This window comes from Daucus carota, chromosome 2 (assembly GCF_001625215.2).
Source record: "Daucus carota subsp. sativus chromosome 2, DH1 v3.0, whole genome shotgun sequence".
Classification (NCBI taxonomy): Eukaryota; Viridiplantae; Streptophyta; class Magnoliopsida; order Apiales; family Apiaceae; genus Daucus; species Daucus carota.
In genome coordinates, this window is record NC_030382.2 from 34,950,836 (window position 1) to 34,971,831 (window position 20,996).

Here is a 20,996-nt window from a genome sequence, read left to right on the forward strand (position 1 = left end):
TTACACTACCGCTATAGAGATATAGGGTCTGAGCTTTGTTGGTGTCCATGAGATTTCTATCTTTATTGTGGATTTTGATTGGTATGATATGTGTGCAACGAGAGTTGGCATGTATTACTTTCGTGTTGTCTGATTAGGATCAACAGTCGCATGTTAATCAGTAATTTAAATTCTAGATGAATTCGATAATGAAGTTAGAATCCCATGTGTTTTCCTATTCTGAATTTGATTAGTAATTTTAGTTATTAGTATAAAAGAAACCATCCTTGTTAATTGTCTTGGCAGTGAAAATTGATCATACATTGTTGCATAGGTGCGTATTCTTAATTCACCAGTCTCTGTGGGAACGAACAAATATATTACTTATGATCACGTGCGCTTGCGTGTAGATTTCTGCGAACAAGTTTTTGGCGCCGCTGCCGGGGACTCGGTGTTAATTAATTAGTTTATGTACTTGTCATCAGTGTGCATTAAAATTCACTGACTAGGATTCTATTCTCTTCTCACTTTTCTTCTTTTCTTTATTTCAGGTACTTGGATCGCGTTTATGCTAACACGTTCTCAAGCTCGTAAAAAAGCAATTGATTCATCTTCATCTTCTTCTTCTGATTCTGAAACAATGACAGAACCTGAAGCACAACCAGACAGTAAGGCATTGAAGGATTTCTCTATGCCAAAGATCGATGATATCCAGTCAAGCATTGTCAGGCCTGCAATCGCAGCCAAAGCCTTTGAAATCAAACCAGGAACTATTCAAATGGTCCAGAACTCGGTACAGTATGGGGGTTCTCCTACTGAAGACCCTAATATGCATATACGTAATTTTATAGAGATCTGTGACACTTTCAAATTTAATGACGTCTCTGATGATGCTGTGAAGCTAAGGCTTTTCCCATTTTCACTGAGAGATAAGGCGAAGGGATGGTTACATTAATCTTTACCTTCTGGTTCTATTACTACATGGGAAGATCTAGCTCAGAAATTTCTCACTAAATTCTTCCCCATGGCAAAGACTGCTGCACTACGAAATGCTCTATCTCAATTCTCTCAACAATCAGGGGAAACATTCTGTAAAGCATGGGAGCGATATAAGGAGATGCTAAGAAAGTGTCCCCATCATGGCATGCCGGATTGGATGCAAATAAACAGTTTCTATAATGGTCTTGGACCTCAATCCAGACCTATGCTTGATGCTGCTTCTGGAGGTGCGCTATGGGCTAAAAGTTATGAAGAAGCTTATGATCTTATTGAAATGATGGCGGCTAACGAATATCAGAACCCTACTCAAAGACTTACTCAAGGGAAGGTAGCCGGAATTCTTGATCTTGACACGTCTACAGCTATTGCTGCTCAACTTAAGGCTCTCACGATGAAAGTCGATTCTCTGGCTCACCAAGGAATTCAACAGCCAATCTCAATTTGCGAATTATGTGCTGGTACTCACTCTACTGATCAGTGTGCCATTTCTAGTGAATCAGCACAATTTGTGAGCAACTTTCAGAGAGGTCAACAGCCTGCGCCAGCTACTTACCATCCTAACAACCGAAATCATCCGAATTTCAGCTGGAGTAATAATCAGGGTTATAATCAGCCTCAACAAGGATTTCAACAGGGACCTAAACAGTATAGTCAGGCTGGAACTTCACAACAGTATGCACCTAAACAGCCTTATCACCCACCGGGATTTCAGAATCATGGGCAATCAGCTAACGAAAGGTCTGACATGGAAGAACTAAGACTCATGTACAAGAGTCAGGCAATAACGTTGAAAGCCTTGGAGACACAAGTCGGTCAGTTAGCTAATGCTTTATTAAGCAGACCGCAGGGGAATCTCCCTAGTGATACAGAGGTACCAGGTAAGAGGGACCCTAAAGAGCAAGTCCAATCCATTACGCTAAGATCTGGAAAAACTACAACAGGGCCAACCTCAACATTAGTGCAGAATCAGGATGATGAACAGCAAGAAATTCCAGCAGAACTTCCTTCGAATACAATTGGCATAACACCTACTGTTGAAATGGATAGGGCTATCCCTACAGCTGCTCCGGTGTCAAAGCCATCATATCCACCACCTCCGTTTCCTAGGAGGTTGAAGAAACAGCAGCTGGATAAGCAATTTGGTAAATTTCTTGAAGTTTTCAAAAAGCTTCACATCAACATTCCGTTCGCAGAAGCACTCGAGCAAATGCCTAGCTATGCTAAATTCATGAAGGGTATTCTTTCAAAAAAGCTAAAGCTCGAGGAGTTAGAGACAGTAGCTTTAACGGAGGAATGTAGTGCTGTGCTTCAACAGAAATTACCACCGAAGCTTAAAGACCCGGGAAGCTTTACTATCCCTTGCACTATTGGGAAGTTCTCTTTCGATAAGTGTCTGTGCGACTTGGGAGCTAGCATCAATCTGATGCCTCTATCTATCTTCACACAACTTGGCCTGCCAGAGCTCAAGCCGACAAACATGTCTTTACAACTAGCTGATCGTTCGATCACATATCCGAGGGGTATAATTGAAGATGTGCTAGTCAAGGTTGATAAATTAATATTTCCAGCCGACTTCGTGATTCTTGATTTTGAAGAAGACAAGAGAATTCCTATCATCTTGGGTAGACCCTTTTTAGCCACCGGGCAAACTTTGATCGATGTACAAAAAGGGGAACTTACAATGAGAATACAAGACCAGACGGTCACGTTCAACGTATTCAATGCAATGAAATTACCAACTGATGAGGAATCTTGTTTCAGTATGGATGTACTTGATTCTACGGCAGAAACCAATAGCCAGCGGATTTTACAGGATGATGTATTGGAAGCAATCCTTACCAATGATGAGGAATTGGATAGTGAAGAAGAATTGGAAGAAATCCATCATCTTAACTCATCACCTTGGCGAAGGAATTTTGAACCACCTGTCGAATCTCTTGGCTTGGAGGAACAAAAGGAAGATCATAAACCATTACAACCATCAGTGATCGAAGCACCTAAACTTGAACTTAAACCGCTACCGGATCACTTGAGGTATGCTTTTCTTGGTGAAAGTTCTACTCTTCCTGTTATTATTGCAGCTAACCTGTCAGGTGAAGAAGAGGAAAAACTTTTGAGGGTGCTAAGGGAATTCAAAACAGCCATTGGGTGGACTATAGCTGATATCAAGGGAATCAGTCCATCCTTTTGTCAACACAAAATCCTCATTGAAGAAGGAAGCAAACCTTCTGTGGAACAACAGAGAAGGTTAAATCCTATCATGAAGGAGGTTGTAAAGAAAGAGATTCTTAAATGGCTCGATGCAGGTATCATATATCCCATTTCAGATAGCTCATGGGTGAGTCCAGTACAATGTGTGCCTAAGAAAGGAGGCATGACAGTAGTAGCCAACGAAAAAGGGGAACTCATCTCAACTAGAACTGTCACTGGTTGGAGAATCTGCATGGATTACAGAAAGCTGAATAAAGCTACAAGGAAGGATCACTTCCCTCTGCCTTTTATTGATCAGATGCTTGACAGGTTGGCTGGTCATGAATTCTATTGCCTGTTGGATGGGTATTCTGGCTATAATCAGATTGCTATTTCTCCGGAGGATCAAGAAAAGACAACCTTTACATGTCCTTATGGTACATTTGCATTCCGAAGAGTACCTTTTGGCTTATGCGGTGCACCAGCCACTTTTCAAAGGTGCATGATGGCAATATTCTCAGAGATGATCGGCATCAATGTGGAGGTATTCATGGATGATTTTTCTGTATTCGGAACATCTTATGACGAATGCCTCACGAATCTGAGAATGGTTCTTAAGCGATGTGTGGAAACTAATCTGATTCTCAATTGGGAAAAATGTCATTTCATGGTGCAAGAAGGAATCATATTGGGACATAAAGTATCTGCCAAGGGACTGGAAGTTGATAAAGCGAAGGTGGAAACAATTAAAAATCTCCCTCCACCACTCTCAGTTAAAGGCATCCGAAGCTTCCTTGGTCATGCAGGTTTCTATCGGAGGTTCATCAAGGACTTCTCAAAAATTTCCAAACCTCTTTGCAATCTGTTAGAGAAAGACATTCCATTCAAATTTGATGAGGAGTGCTTGGAAGCATTTGAAATTTTGAAAAAGAAGTTGACATCAGCACCTATCATCACTGCACCTGATTGGAGTAAACCATTCGAATTAATGTGTGATGCCAGTGATTATGCTGTAGGAGCTGTACTAGGCCAGCGTACAAGTAATGTGTTTCATGTTATCTATTATGCCAGCAAAACATTAAATGATGCACAATTGAACTACACTACTACTGAAAAAGAACTTCTAGCTATTGTCTTTAGCTTTGAGAAGTTCAGGTCTTATCTTCTTGGAACAAAGGTGGTGGTATACACTGATCATGCAGCCATTCGGTATCTCATTTCAAAGAAGGATTCCAAACCAAGGCTAATTCGTTGGGTTCTATTACTCCAAGAGTTTGATGTAGAAATAAAAGATCGGAAGGGCACAGAAAATCAGGTAGCAGATCATTTATCCCGACTAGAAGATCATAGCAAACAAACTACCGACAACACTCTCATTAATGAATTCTTCCCAGATGAACAGTTGTTTGGAGTTGAGGTAGAAGAGCCATGGTTTGCTGACATTGTAAATTATCTGGTAAGTAAGGTCGTTCCTCCAGAATTCTCTTATGCTCAACGCAAGAAATTCCTTCACGATGTGAAATGGTATATTTGGGATGAACCCTTTCTGTTTAAACAAGGAGTCGATCAGATTCTCAGACGGTGTATTCCTAATAATGAAGTTGAGGGAGTTTTGCGCGAGTGCCATTCCACTGGTTATGGGGGCCATTATAGCGGAGAGAAGACAGCAAAGAGGGTACTTCAAGCAGGTTTTTACTGGCCAACTCTGTTTAAGGATGCTCATCAGTTTGTTTTGGGGTGCGATCGATGTCAACGTACAGGTAATATTTCTAGGAGGAATGAAATGCCTCTTAAAATGCTTTTGGAAGTCGAAATATTTGATGTTTGGGGTATTGACTTTATGGGACCATTCGTTTCGTCTTGCAACAACCAGTATATTCTATTAGCAGTTGATTATGTATCTAAATGGGTGGAGGTGAAAGCCTTACCTACAAATGATGCCAAGGTAGTCTTGCAATTTCTTCAAAAACAAATCTTTACCCGTTTCGGAGTCCCTAGAGTCATTATCAGTGATGAAGGCTCTCATTTCTGCAATCGGAAATTCACAACCTTGATGACGAGATATAATATCAATCACCGGGTTGCTACTGCTTATCATCCTCAAACAAATGGTCAAGCTGAAGTGTCTAACAGAGAGATCAAATGCATATTAGAGAAGGTGGTTAACCCTTCTAGGAAAGACTGGTCCTTGCGATTAGACGAGGCTGCTTGGGCTTATCGAACAGCGTACAAAACACCGTTGGGTACTTCTCCATTCCAGCTAGTGTTTGGGAAAGCTTGTCACTTACCAGTAGAATTGGAACATAAAACTTATTGGGCACTAAAGAAGTTGAATTTCGATTTACAGTTAGCTGGAGAGAAACGCATGATTCAGCTCAATGAGTTGGAGGAGTTCCGCCTCCGTGCTTATGAAAATAACAAACTCTACAAAGAGAAGGTGAAAAGATTGCATGATCAGCGGTTGATACAAAAATCTTTTGTAGTAGGACAATTGGTTCTATTGTATAACTCTCGGTTGAAGCTGTTTCCAGGGAAACTCAAGTCACGCTGGTCGGGGCCGTTTACGGTCAAGACGATATTCCCCCACGGTGCAGTAGAAATCTATGCCAAATCACCGGATGAATCATTTAAAGTTAATGGTCAACGGTTGAAGCCTTACTTTGGCGGAAATGTGAATCGTGAGGTACAAACCACGATTCTTCAATCGGAATCGGATTAATTCAGGACTTCACGTCGAGCTAACGACGTTAAACAAGCGCTTCGTGGGAGGCAACCCACGCATTGGAACCATTTTGTACCGTTGTAAACCTCAAAAACACAAAAATCGAGAAATTTCAGCCCCGGGTGTCAGACACTAGCGCGCCCGCGCTAGTGTCCAGCGCGCCCGCGCTAAAGTGAACAGCGCGCCCGCGCTACACTTAGCGCGGCCGCGCTACTGACTGCCCAGGAGTCCGAATTTTCTCCCAAAAATATTTTATTTTCCGTTTTTAAAAGCCCACAATCCTAATTTTGCATGCCTAGCCCGAAATATATCCTCTATAACCCTAACTCAGCTCTCAAATTCTTATATAAACACAAAACCCATCTCCAATTCCTATTATAATTCTATAAACCCTAATTATATATACACATCCATACACACAACTACCTCCAAATCTCTCAAACCCACTACACACAAATCTCTTGCAACTCTAAATCTCTATTAATGGCACCCAAAAGAGCCCGAAGATCACAAGGACCAAGCACCCAAGCCCCTACATCTAGCGATTCTTCCTCGATGGGTGAGGTTGAGTTCACCTCCGATGGTGCACGAACCGAGTTTCAACGGCTTATGAATAAGTCGATAGTTAAGGAGAGGGGATTCCTACCCACGGCGGAAGATGGTGAGCTCTTGAACATGATTCAAGAACGGGGTTGGGAGTCTTTTTGCGAGGCTCCGGAGGCGGTTCCCTTGGCTATTATTCGAGAGTTTTATGCTAATGCCAAGGAGAATCGCGATGGGTTCACGGTGGTGCGAGGAATCCGTGTGGATTATAGTGCGGAGGCGATCCGTAGAGTGATTGGGGGGCGTGCCAAGCGCCGTAATGAAGAAGATTGGGTTGTGGAGAGGATTGGGCGTGCCAAACGCCGGTTTGATGATGATCCGGTTGATCTTGAGCGGTTGGTGTATGATATGTGTGTGCCGGATACGAATTGGAAGATGACTGCACCTCCTTTGCCGGCACATGTTTCTTTTCCTGCAGCCGCTTTGAACCGGTATGCGAAGGCGTGGAACGCCTTCATCTGTGCTAACATCATGCCATCTTCACATGGGCATGAGGTGACAGTGGATAGAGCTATTCTGCTCTTTGGGATTGTCTCGGGCAAGTATATTGATCTGGGACATGTTATTCATCAGGGGATTCTGAGGTTCTTACAGGGAGGAACCACTGGTGCTATTCCATATGGCACAATTGTTACGAAGCTCTGTCGATCAAGCGGTGTTCGTTGGCCAGCCAACGAGCAATTACAGTTGCCAGCAGCACCTATTGATCATTCGGCGATCAGTCGGATGACGGAGTGGGATGGAGGAGTTCCCCACCCTCGAGGCCTCGGGTACTTATATGATGAGATGCCAGGGGGACGTCCAGAGTTCATTAGGAGGGAGCGTACTAGAGCTTCTGGAGCTGGTACTTCACAGACGGAGAGGAGCTCCGAGCCGATGGGAGATGTTCATTATCGCCGATTAGCGAGACGGATGGACACCATGCATGACATCCACCAGAGGTTTGCTTTTGACTTGACACAGGCTCTTGGTAGTGCTTTCCAGGCACAGGGGGTCACAGTTCAGTGGCCAGTATTCGGAGCAGGGATGCAGTATCCTCCACCTGATTCACCTCCAGCGGAGGAGGGGGAGGACTCGGACTCCGAGTAGGTATGTGGGTGCTCTAGCCTTTTTATCACTTTCAATGGGGACATTGAAAATTTTAAGTTTGGGGTGGTAATCTAAGGAAGAGCATATATTATGTTATTTTTTGCATGTGTTAGTTAGTTCATGTAGTTCACGTTTTTCACGTTTTTTTTTTCTTGATTATTTCTCACGTTTTTTTTTTAATTTTCTCATATTTGTTTTTATTTTACATGTTTAGTGGTAATAGTCGTAGTTAGTATCACGAGCATTTGCATGAATTATGAAGTTAAGCCAAGTTAATTGCCTATGATGAGTTATGTGCGTAGTTCTTGATTAGTAATTTCAATTGCAATGCTAGGTCAGTACTTGGAAATTGCTTGTGTTGGAAATTGTAATTCACATATGTTCTTGAGATAGGATTTAGACGAAATTCCATGAATTCTAGGATTGAATTGAGCACCCTTCAACTTAGGTCTGTAAATCTTAAGTTTGGGGAACTGAGGGGTAGATATGCCTTTCTATAAAAAAAAAAAAAAGTAGTAAATAAATTCACTAAAAAAATAAGTGGTAGAATTAACTAGGTTGAGCTCATTAGTACTCGAGTAATTAAGTCTGAGGGGACTTTGTGCCTAACAACCTAAAGCCCTTCGTGGTTGGGATTGTTGACCCAACGCTCGCTACATGGGTACTAGTGCATAATCTTTAGGGATCTCAACCATTGCACGGTTAAATAAACCACTATAATAGAGTGAATAATTGGTGTGTGAAGTCTTGTGGTGTTCGTAACGCATTTACACTGCGAAGCGCTCTGACCTTAGACCGAGCAATTAATCACCAATATAAAAAGAAAAAAAAATATATAGTGAATAAAATAGAAGGGTGTGGACATTCTTTGGGACCTTGGCTTTTAGTTGGACTTGAGTGACGGGGCGTTAGTTCTAAACTTTTACGATTCTTGATTGGGATTCCGTGGGAGTAGTAGTTTTTGTCTTGTCTCAATAAAAGAGCATGCTTGCACACACTGGCACTCCACACTTGTAAATAGAAGAGTAATTGACTTGGTAGAGGGAGATGAAATTCGAGAACATTAGCACAATCTGAGGCATTATAATTGGCAAGGCGATTACTTCATAGTTCACTCATTCATCACGTAGTTGCATTCATGCATTGCATTGTATTATTGTATAGTGTCGTTGACGCTTGAGGACAAGCATCAGTTTAAGTTTGGGGGTGTGATAAGTGGTATTTATACACACTTATAGGCCTTCATTTCCACTTAAATTGGTTGGTTGTACTTAAGTGTTTAGTGTCTTTTAATGTGTTTTTAGTGTTTTTTCTGTGCAGGTCACGAGTTGAGGTGATGAAGTGATTTTCTATCATTTTAGGTTGTTTTGGTGCATTATTTGCAAGAATAGAGAATTGTGGATTCATCACGACTTGGGATTTTGTGGGTACATCTTCTACAAACCTTCACGAGAACACACTCGTCCACTAGAGCTATCTAGGGGTTTTAAAGGGCTTGTTGCATGTGCTAAATGCAACCGTGATCACCTACGGAAGTGGTACTAGAGCGAGGAAGGACATGCACGCGAGAACGAGCTGAAAAACGAAGAATTGGGCTGCCAGTGGCAGACAGTAGAGCGCCCGCGCTAACCTCTAGCGCGCCCGCGCTACCTACTGCTGCCACTAGCGCGCCTGCGCTAGTTTAGCGCGGCCGCGCCCTCCAGAAGTGTCCGGGCCGATTTTTACAGCTTTTCTGATGGATTTCGCAGCGGACGAGGCCCGGTTGACTTAGTCAAAGCATTTTAATTTCTCAAGTGTAAAAACCCTAGCCTCGAAGTAGTTAGAATATCGGAACAATTTCATAGTTAGTTTTCTTTTGTAATCAAGCACATTATCGGTTTTGTATTGGATCGTTCTTCGCGAGGAAGTGACAGTTTCGAGCGAGATCGTGAACATCAATTCTGTAACGTTGTGATCTTTATTATTAATTCAAGTATTTTTATTCCGCTTAATTCTCGTAGTTTATTTATCATGTTTTCATTAGAACCCATGATGTCGATTAGTTCGATTATGAACTAACCGCCTTCATGGGATTCTAATGGACTTATCGATGTAGTCTAGCGAAGAATATTACTTGTTTGATTGTGTGACGTACGTTGATATCTTTGCATGAGCCGTGCTTATTCTTCTTAGAAGCGTAGCTAACTTCTGAGTTGTTTGTTAATTCTTTCTGAAGCGAGAGTGGATGATTGAATTTAGAACTAAGCCATGTAAACATAGGATTATGTGAATGAAACATAATTTGTGGTAGACTTGAACTATTTTTATCACCCTGTGTAATCACGATAGACGACTTGCTATTAAACCTCTCTGCTTACACTACCGCTATAGAGATATAGGGTCTGAGCTTTGTTGGTGTCCATGAGATTTCTATCTTTATTGTGGATTTTGATTGGTATGATATGTGTGCAACGAGAGTTGGCATGTATTACTTTCGTGTTGTCTGATTAGGATCAACAGTCGCATGTTAATCAGTAATTCAATTCTAGATGAATTCGATAATGAAGTTAGAATCCCATGTGTTTTCCTATTCTGAATTTGATTAGTAATTTTAGTTATTAGTATAAAAGAACATCTTCCTTTTAATTGTCTTGTTGGATTGGATGAAACAAAAGGAAGATCATAAACCATTACAAACATCAGTGATCGAAGCACCTAAACTTGAACTAAACCGCTACCCCGATCACTTGAGGTATGCTTTTCTTGGTGAAAGTTCTACTCTTCCTGTTATTATTGCAGCTAACCTGTCCGGTGAAGAAAGGAAAAACTTTTGAGGGTGCTAAGGGAATTCAAAAACCATTGGGTGGACTATAGCTGATATCAAGGGAATCAGTCCATCCTTTTGTCAACACAAAATCCTCATTGAAGAAGGAAGCAAACCTTCTGTGGACAAACAAGAAGGTTAAATCCTATCATGAAGGAGGTTTTTAAAGAAAGAGATTCTTAAATGGCTCGATGCAGGTATCATATATCCATTTCAGAAGCTCATGGGTGAGTCCAGTACAATGTGTGCCTAAGAAAGGAGGCATGACAGTAGTAGCCAACGAAAAAGGGGAACCATCTCAACTAGAACTGTCACTGGTTGGAGAATCTGCATGGATTACAGAAAGCTGAATAAAGCTACAAGGAAGGATCACTTCCCTCTGCCTTTATTGATCAGATGCTTGACAGTTGGCTGGTCATGATTCTATTGCCTGTTGGATGGGTATTCTGGCTATAATCAGATTGCTATTCTTTTCCGGAGGATCAAGAAAAGACAACCTTTACATGTCCTTATGGTACATTTGCATTCCGAAGAGTACCTTTTGGCTTATGCGGTGCACCAGCCACTTTTCAAAGGTGCATGTGGCAATATTCTCGAGATGATCGGCATCAATGTGGAGGTATTCATGGTGATTTTTCTGTATTCGGAACATCTTATGACGAATGCCTCACGAATCTGAGAATGGTTCTTAAGCGATGTGTGGAAACTAATCTGTTCTCAATTGGGAAAAATGTCATTTCATGGTGCAAGAGGAATCATATTGGGACATAAAGTATCTGCCAAGGGACTGGAAGTTGATAAGCGAAGGTGGGAAAACAATTAAAAATCTCCCTCCACCACTCTCACGTTAAAGGCTCCGAAGCTTCCTTGGTCATGCAGGTTTCTATCGGGGGTTCATCAAGGACTTCTCAAAAATTCCAAACCTCTTTGCAATCTGTTAGAGAAGACATTCCATTCAAATTTGATGAGGAGTGCTTGGAGCATTTGAAATTTTGAAAAAAGAGTTGACATCAGCACCTATCATCACTGCACCTGATTGGAGTAAAACCTTCGAATTAATGTGTGTGCCAGTGATTTGCTGTAGGAGCTGTACTAGGCCAGCGTACAGTAATGTGTTTCATGTTATCTATTATGCCAGCAAAAACATTAAATGATGCACAATTGAACTACACTACTACTGAAAAAGACTTCTAGCTATTGTCTTTAGCTTTGAGAAGTTCAGGTCTTATCTTCTTGGAAACAAAGGTGGTGGTATACACCGATCATGCAGCCATTCGGTATCTCATTTCAAGAGGATTCCAAAACAAGGCTAATTCGTTGGGTTCTATTACTCCAAGAGTTTGAGTAGAAATAAAAGATCGGAAGGGCACAGAAATCCGGTAGCAGAGTCATTATATCCCGACTCGAAATCATAGCAAACAAACTACCGACAACACTCTCATTAATGAATTCTTCCCAGATGAACAGTTGTTTGGGTTGAGGGTAGAAGCCATGGTTTGCTGACATTGTAAATTATCTGGTAAGTAAGGTCGTTCCTCCAGATTCTCTTATGCTCAACGCAGAAATTCCTTCACGATGTGAAATGGTTATTTGGGGATGAACCCTTTCTGTTAAACAAGGAGTCGATCAGATTCTCAGACGGTGTATTCTAATATGAGTTGAGGGGAGTTTTGCGCGAGTGCCATTCCACTGGTTTGGGGGCCATTATCGGGGAGAGAGAAGACAGCAAAGAGGGTACTTCAAGCAGGTTTTTACTGGCCAACTCTGTTTAAGGATGCTCATCAGTTTGTTTTGGGGTGCGATCGATGTCAACGTACAGGTATATTTCTAGGAGGAATGAAATGCCTCTTAAAATGCTTTTGGAAGTCGAAATATTGATGTTTGGGGTATTGACTTTATGGGACCATTCGTTTCGCTCTTGCAACAACCGTATATATTCTATTAGCAGTTGATTATGTATCTAAATGGGTGGAGGTGAAAGCCTTACCTACAATGATGCCAAGGGTAGTCTTGCAATTTCTTCAAAAACAATCTTTACCCGTTTCGGAGTCCCTAGAGCATTATCAGTTGATGAAGGCTCTCATTCTGCAATCGGAAATTCACAACCTTGATGACGAGAGATTATCATATCATCACCCGGGTTGCTACTGCTTATCATCTCAAACAAATGGTCAAGCTGAAGTGTCTAACAGAGAGATCAATGCATATTAGAGAAGGTGGTTAACCCTTCTAGGAAAGACTGGTCCTTGCGATTAGACGAGCTGCTTGGGCTTATCGACAGCGTACAAAACACCGTTGGGTACTCTCCATTCCCGCTAGTGTTTGGAAAGCTTGTCACTTACCAGTAGAATTGGAACATAAAACTTATTGGGCACTAAGAAGTTGAATTTCGATTTACAGTTAGCTGGAGAGAAACGCATGATTCAGCTCAATGAGTTGGAGGAGTTCCGCCTCCGTGCTTATGAAATAACAAACTCTACAAAGAGAAGGTGAAAAGATTGCATGATCAGCGGTTGTACAAAAATCTTTTTGTAGTGGACAATTGGTTCTATGTATAACTCTCGGTTGAAGCTGTTTCCAGGGAAACTCAAGTCACGCTGGTCGGGCGTTTACGGTCAAGACGATCTTCCCCCACGGTGCAGTAGAAATCTATGCCAAATCACCGGATGATCATTTAAAGTTAATGGTCAACGGTTGAAGCCTTACTTTGGCGGAAATGTGAATCGTGAGGTACAAACCCGATTCTTCACATCGGAATCGGATTAATTCAGGACTTCACGTCGAGCTAACGACGTTAAACAAGCGCTTCGTGGGAGGCAACCCACGCATTGGACAACATTTTGTACCGTGTTAAACCTCAAAAACACAAAAATCGAGAGAATTTCAGCCCCGGGTGTCAGACATAGCGCGCCCGCGCTAGTGTCCAGCGCGCCCGCGCTAAAGTGAACAGCGCGCCCGCGCTACACTTAGCGCGGCCGCGCTACTGACTGCCCAGGAGTCCGAATTTTCTCCCAAAAATTTTTATTTTCCGTTTTTATAAAGCCCACAATCCTATTTGCATGCCTAGCCCGAAATATATCCTCTATACCCTAACTCAGCTCTCAAATTTTATATAAACACAAAACCCATCTCCAATTCCTATATAATCTATAAACCCTAATTGATATACACATCCATACACACAACTACCTCCAAATCTCTCAAACCCACTACACACAAATCTCTTGCAAACTCTAAATCTCTATTAATGGCACCCAAAAGAGCCGCAGATCACAAGGACCAAGCCCCCCAAGCCCCTACATCTAGCGATTCTTCCTCGATGGGTGAGGTTGAGTTCCTCCGATGGTGCACGACCGAGTTTCAACGGCTTATGAATAAGTCGATAGTTAGGAGGGGGGATTCCTACCCAGCGGCGGAAGATGGTGAGCTCTTGAAACAGATTCAAGAACGGGGTTGGGAGTCTTTTTGCGAGGTCCGGAGGCGGTTCCCTTGGGATTATTCGAGAGTTTTTGCTAATTCCAAGGAGGAATCGCGATGGGTCACGGTGGTGCGAGGAATCCGTGTGGGTATATGTGCGGAGGCGATCCGTAGAGTGATTGGGGGGCGTGCCAAGCGCCGTAATGAAGAAGATTGGGTTGTGGAGGGATTGGGCGTGCCAAACGCCGGTTTGTGATGATCCGGTTGATCTTGAGCGGTTGGTGTATGATATGTGTGTGCCGGATACGAATTGGAAGATGACTTCACCTCCTTTGCCGGCACATGTTTCTTTTTCCTGCAGCCGCTTTGAACCGGTATGCGAAGGGCGTGGAACGCCTTCATCTGTGCTAACTCATGCCATCTTCACATGGGCATGAGGTGACAGTGGATAGAGCTATTTTGCTCTTTGGGATTGTCTCGGGCAAGTATATTGATCTGGGACATGTATTCATCAGGGGATTCTGAGGTTCTTACAGGGAGGAACCACTGGTGGCTATTCCATATTGCCAATGTTACGAACTCTGTCGATCAAGCGGTGTTCGTTGGCCAGCCAACGAGCAATTACAGTTGCCAGCAGCACCTATTGATCATTCGGCGATCAGTCGGATGACGGAGTGGGATGGAGGGAGTTCCCCACCCTCGAGGCCTCGGGTACTTATATGATGAGATGCCAGGGGGACGTCCAGAGTTCATTAGGAGGGGGAGCGTACTAGAGCTTCTGGAGCTGGTACCTTCACAGACGGAGAGGAGCTCCGAGCCGATGGGAGATGTTCATTATCGCCGATTAGCGAGACGGATGGACACCATGCATGACATCCACCAGAGTTTGCTTTTGACTTGACACAGGCTCTTGGTAGTGCTTTCCAGGCACAGGGGGTCACAGTTCAGTGGCCAGTTTCGGCAGGGATGCAGTATCCTCCACCTGATTCACCTCCAGCGGAGGAGGGAGGACTCGGCTCCGAGTAGGTATGTGGGTGCTCTAGCCTTTTATCACTTTCAATGGGGACATTGAAAATTTTAAGTTTGGGGGTGGTAATCTAAGGAAGGCATATATTTTGTTATTTTTTGCATGTGTTAGTTGTTCATGTAGTTCACGTTTTTCACGTTTTTTTTTTTTTTCCTTTGATAATTAATTAGTTTATGTACTTGTCATCAGTGTGCATTAAAATTCACTGACTAGGATTCTATTCTCTTCTCACTTTTCTTCTTTTCTTTATTTCAGGTACTTGGATCGCGTTTATGCTAACACGTTCTCAAGCTCGTAAAAAAGCAATTGATTCATCTTCATCTTCTTCTTCTGATTCTGAAACAATGACAGAACCTGAAGCACAACCAGACAGTAAGGCATTGAAGGATTTCTCTATGCCAAAGATCGATGATATCCAGTCAAGCATTGTCAGGCCTGCAATCGCAGCCAAAGCCTTTGAAATCAAACCAGGAACTATTCAAATGGTCCAGAACTCGGTACAGTATGGGGGTTCTCCTACTGAAGACCCTAATATGCATATACGTAATTTTATAGAGATCTGTGACACTTTCAAATTTAATGACGTCTCTGATGATGCTGTGAAGCTAAGGCTTTTCCCATTTTCACTGAGAGATAAGGCGAAGGGATGGTTACATTAATCTTTACCTTCTGGTTCTATTACTACATGGGAAGATCTAGCTCAGAAATTTCTCACTAAATTCTTCCCCATGGCAAAGACTGCTGCACTACGAAATGCTCTATCTCAATTCTCTCAACAATCAGGGGAAACATTCTGTAAAGCATGGGAGCGATATAAGGAGATGCTAAGAAAGTGTCCCCATCATGGCATGCCGGATTGGATGCAAATAAACAGTTTCTATAATGGTCTTGGACCTCAATCCAGACCTATGCTTGATGCTGCTTCTGGAGGTGCGCTATGGGCTAAAAGTTATGAAGAAGCTTATGATCTTATTGAAATGATGGCGGCTAACGAATATCAGAACCCTACTCAAAGACTTACTCAAGGGAAGGTAGCCGGAATTCTTGATCTTGACACGTCTACAGCTATTGCTGCTCAACTTAAGGCTCTCACGATGAAAGTCGATTCTCTGGCTCACCAAGGAATTCAACAGCCAATCTCAATTTGCGAATTATGTGCTGGTACTCACTCTACTGATCAGTGTGCCATTTCTAGTGAATCAGCACAATTTGTGAGCAACTTTCAGAGAGGTCAACAGCCTGCGCCAGCTACTTACCATCCTAACAACCGAAATCATCCGAATTTCAGCTGGAGTAATAATCAGGGTTATAATCAGCCTCAACAAGGATTTCAACAGGGACCTAAACAGTATAGTCAGGCTGGAACTTCACAACAGTATGCACCTAAACAGCCTTATCACCCACCGGGATTTCAGAATCATGGGCAATCAGCTAACGAAAGGTCTGACATGGAAGAACTAAGACTCATGTACAAGAGTCAGGCAATAACGTTGAAAGCCTTGGAGACACAAGTCGGTCAGTTAGCTAATGCTTTATTAAGCAGACCGCAGGGGAATCTCCCTAGTGATACAGAGGTACCAGGTAAGAGGGACCCTAAAGAGCAAGTCCAATCCATTACGCTAAGATCTGGAAAAACTACAACAGGGCCAACCTCAACATTAGTGCAGAATCAGGATGATGAACAGCAAGAAATTCCAGCAGAACTTCCTTCGAATACAATTGGCATAACACCTACTGTTGAAATGGATAGGGCTATCCCTACAGCTGCTCCGGTGTCAAAGCCATCATATCCACCACCTCCGTTTCCTAGGAGGTTGAAGAAACAGCAGCTGGATAAGCAATTTGGTAAATTTCTTGAAGTTTTCAAAAAGCTTCACATCAACATTCCGTTCGCAGAAGCACTCGAGCAAATGCCTAGCTATGCTAAATTCATGAAGGGTATTCTTTCAAAAAAGCTAAAGCTCGAGGAGTTAGAGACAGTAGCTTTAACGGAGGAATGTAGTGCTGTGCTTCAACAGAAATTACCACCGAAGCTTAAAGACCCGGGAAGCTTTACTATCCCTTGCACTATTGGGAAGTTCTCTTTCGATAAGTGTCTGTGCGACTTGGGAGCTAGCATCAATCTGATGCCTCTATCTATCTTCACACAACTTGGCCTGCCAGAGCTCAAGCCGACAAACATGTCTTTACAACTAGCTGATCGTTCGATCACATATCCGAGGGGTATAATTGAAGATGTGCTAGTCAAGGTTGATAAATTAATATTTCCAGCCGACTTCGTGATTCTTGATTTTGAAGAAGACAAGAGAATTCCTATCATCTTGGGTAGACCCTTTTTAGCCACCGGGCAAACTTTGATCGATGTACAAAAAGGGGAACTTACAATGAGAATACAAGACCAGACGGTCACGTTCAACGTATTCAATGCAATGAAATTACCAACTGATGAGGAATCTTGTTTCAGTATGGATGTACTTGATTCTACGGCAGAAACCAATAGCCAGCGGATTTTACAGGATGATGTATTGGAAGCAATCCTTACCAATGATGAGGAATTGGATAGTGAAGAAGAATTGGAAGAAATCCATCATCTTAACTCATCACCTTGGCGAAGGAATTTTGAACCACCTGTCGAATCTCTTGGCTTGGAGGAACAAAAGGAAGATCATAAACCATTACAACCATCAGTGATCGAAGCACCTAAACTTGAACTTAAACCGCTACCGGATCACTTGAGGTATGCTTTTCTTGGTGAAAGTTCTACTCTTCCTGTTATTATTGCAGCTAACCTGTCAGGTGAAGAAGAGGAAAAACTTTTGAGGGTGCTAAGGGAATTCAAACAGCCATTGGGTGGACTATAGCTGATATCAAGGGAATCAGTCCATCCTTTTGTCAACACAAAATCCTCATTGAAGAAGGAAGCAAACCTTCTGTGGAACAACAGAGAAGGTTAAATCCTATCATGAAGGAGGTTGTAAAGAAAGAGATTCTTAAATGGCTCGATGCAGGTATCATATATCCCATTTCAGATAGCTCATGGGTGAGTCCAGTACAATGTGTGCCTAAGAAAGGAGGCATGACAGTAGTAGCCAACGAAAAAGGGGAACTCATCTCAACTAGAACTGTCACTGGTTGGAGAATCTGCATGGATTACAGAAAGCTGAATAAAGCTACAAGGAAGGATCACTTCCCTCTGCCTTTTATTGATCAGATGCTTGACAGGTTGGCTGGTCATGAATTCTATTGCCTGTTGGATGGGTATTCTGGCTATAATCAGATTGCTATTTCTCCGGAGGATCAAGAAAAGACAACCTTACATGTCCTTATGGTACATTTGCATTCCGAAGAGTACCTTTTGGCTTATGCGGTGCACCAGCCACTTTTCAAAGGTGCATGATGGCAATATTCTCAGAGATGATCGGCATCAATGTGGAGGTATTCATGGATGATTTTTCTGTATTCGGAACATCTTATGACGAATGCCTCACGAATCTGAGAATGGTTCTTAAGCGATGTGTGGAAACTAATCTGATTCTCAATTGGGAAAAATGTCATTTCATGGTGCAAGAAGGAATCATATTGGGACATAAAGTATCTGCCAAGGGACTGGAAGTTGATAAAGCGAAGGTGGAAACAATTAAAAATCTCCCTCCACCACTCTCAGTTAAAGGCATCCGAAGCTTCCTTGGTCATGCAGGTTTCTATCGGAGGTTCATCAAGGACTTCTCAAAAATTTCCAAACCTCTTTGCAATCTGTTAGAGAAAGACATTCCATTCAAATTTGATGAGGAGTGCTTGGAAGCATTTGAAATTTTGAAAAAGAAGTTGACATCAGCACCTATCATCACTGCACCTGATTGGAGTAAACCATTCGAATTAATGTGTGATGCCAGTGATTATGCTGTAGGAGCTGTACTAGGCCAGCGTACAAGTAATGTGTTTCATGTTATCTATTATGCCAGCAAAACATTAAATGATGCACAATTGAACTACACTACTACTGAAAAAGAACTTCTAGCTATTGTCTTTAGCTTTGAGAAGTTCAGGTCTTATCTTCTTGGAACAAAGGTGGTGGTATACACTGATCATGCAGCCATTCGGTATCTCATTTCAAAGAAGGATTCCAAACCAAGGCTAATTCGTTGGGTTCTATTACTCCAAGAGTTTGATGTAGAAATAAAAGATCGGAAGGGCACAGAAAATCAGGTAGCAGATCATTTATCCCGACTAGAAGATCATAGCAAACAAACTACCGACAACACTCTCATTAATGAATTCTTCCCAGATGAACAGTTGTTTGGAGTTGAGGTAGAAGAGCCATGGTTTGCTGACATTGTAAATTATCTGGTAAGTAAGGTCGTTCCTCCAGAATTCTCTTATGCTCAACGCAAGAAATTCCTTCACGATGTGAAATGGTATATTTGGGATGAACCCTTTCTGTTTAAACAAGGAGTCGATCAGATTCTCAGACGGTGTATTCCTAATAATGAAGTTGAGGGAGTTTTGCGCGAGTGCCATTCCACTGGTTATGGGGGCCATTATAGCGGAGAGAAGACAGCAAAGAGGGTACTTCAAGCAGGTTTTTACTGGCCAACTCTGTTTAAGGATGCTCATCAGTTTGTTTTGGGGTGCGATCGATGTCAACGTACAGGTAATATTTCTAGGAGGAATGAAATGCCTCTTAAAATGCTTTTGGAAGTCGAAATATTTGATGTTTGGGGTATTGACTTTATGGGACCATTCGTTTCGTCTTGCAACAACCAGTATATTCTATTAGCAGTTGATTATGTATCTAAATGGGTGGAGGTGAAAGCCTTACCTACAAATGATGCCAAGGTAGTCTTGCAATTTCTTCAAAAACAAATCTTTACCCGTTTCGGAGTCCCTAGAGTCATTATCAGTGATGAAGGCTCTCATTTCTGCAATCGGAAATTCACAACCTTGATGACGAGATATAATATCAATCACCGGGTTGCTACTGCTTATCATCCTCAAACAAATGGTCAAGCTGAAGTGTCTAACAGAGAGATCAAATGCATATTAGAGAAGGTGGTTAACCCTTCTAGGAAAGACTGGTCCTTGCGATTAGACGAGGCTGCTTGGGCTTATCGAACAGCGTACAAAACACCGTTGGGTACTTCTCCATTCCAGCTAGTGTTTGGGAAAGCTTGTCACTTACCAGTAGAATTGGAACATAAAACTTATTGGGCACTAAAGAAGTTGAATTTCGATTTACAGTTAGCTGGAGAGAAACGCATGATTCAGCTCAATGAGTTGGAGGAGTTCCGCCTCCGTGCTTATGAAAATAACAAACTCTACAAAGAGAAGGTGAAAAGATTGCATGATCAGCGGTTGATACAAAAATCTTTTGTAGTAGGACAATTGGTTCTATTGTATAACTCTCGGTTGAAGCTGTTTCCAGGGAAACTCAAGTCACGCTGGTCGGGGCCGTTTACGGTCAAGACGATATTCCCCCACGGTGCAGTAGAAATCTATGCCAAATCACCGGATGAATCATTTAAAGTTAATGGTCAACGGTTGAAGCCTTACTTTGGCGGAAATGTGAATCGTGAGGTACAAACCACGATTCTTCAATCGGAATCGGATTAATTCAGGACTTCACGTCGAGCTAACGACGTTAAACAAGCGCTTCGTGGGAGGCAACCCACGCATTGGAACCATTTTGTACCGTTGTAAACCTCAAAAACACAAAAATCGAGAAATTTCAGCCCCGGGTGTCAGACACTAGCGCGCCCGCGCTAGTGTCCAGCGCGCCCGCGCTAAAGTGAACAGCGCGCCCGCGCTACACTTAGCGCGGCCGCGCTACTGACTGCCCAGGAGTCCGAATTTTCTCCCAAAAATATTTTATTTTCCGTTTTTAAAAGCCCACAATCCTAATTTTGCATGCCTAGCCCGAAATATATCCTCTATAACCCTAACTCAGCTCTCAAATTCTTATATAAACACAAAACCCATCTCCAATTCCTATTATAATTCTATAAACCCTAATTATATATACACATCCATACACACAACTACCTCCAAATCTCTCAAACCCACTACACACAAATCTCTTGCAACTCTAAATCTCTATTAATGGCACCCAAAAGAGCCCGAAGATCACAAGGACCAAGCACCCAAGCCCCTACATCTAGCGATTCTTCCTC

At 42.4% G+C, this 20,996-nt stretch overlaps 2 non-coding genes and 1 pseudogene across 2 annotated transcripts; 1 reads left to right on the forward strand and 2 right to left on the reverse strand.

Moving 5' to 3' along the window:
- Nucleotides 1-1,018: 1,018 nt before the first annotated feature.
- LOC135150929 (small nucleolar RNA R71) lies at nucleotides 1,019-1,125 on the reverse strand. Its single transcript, XR_010289389.1, has one exon. It is a non-coding gene; the product is annotated as a small nucleolar RNA R71 (small nucleolar RNA).
- Nucleotides 1,126-1,723: 598 nt separating this feature from the next.
- Nucleotides 1,724-20,342, forward strand: LOC135150517 (uncharacterized; annotated as a pseudogene).
- LOC135150930 (small nucleolar RNA R71) lies at nucleotides 15,573-15,679 on the reverse strand. The gene has a single exon (XR_010289390.1). It is a non-coding gene; the product is annotated as a small nucleolar RNA R71 (small nucleolar RNA).
- Nucleotides 20,343-20,996: the final 654 nt, after the last annotated feature.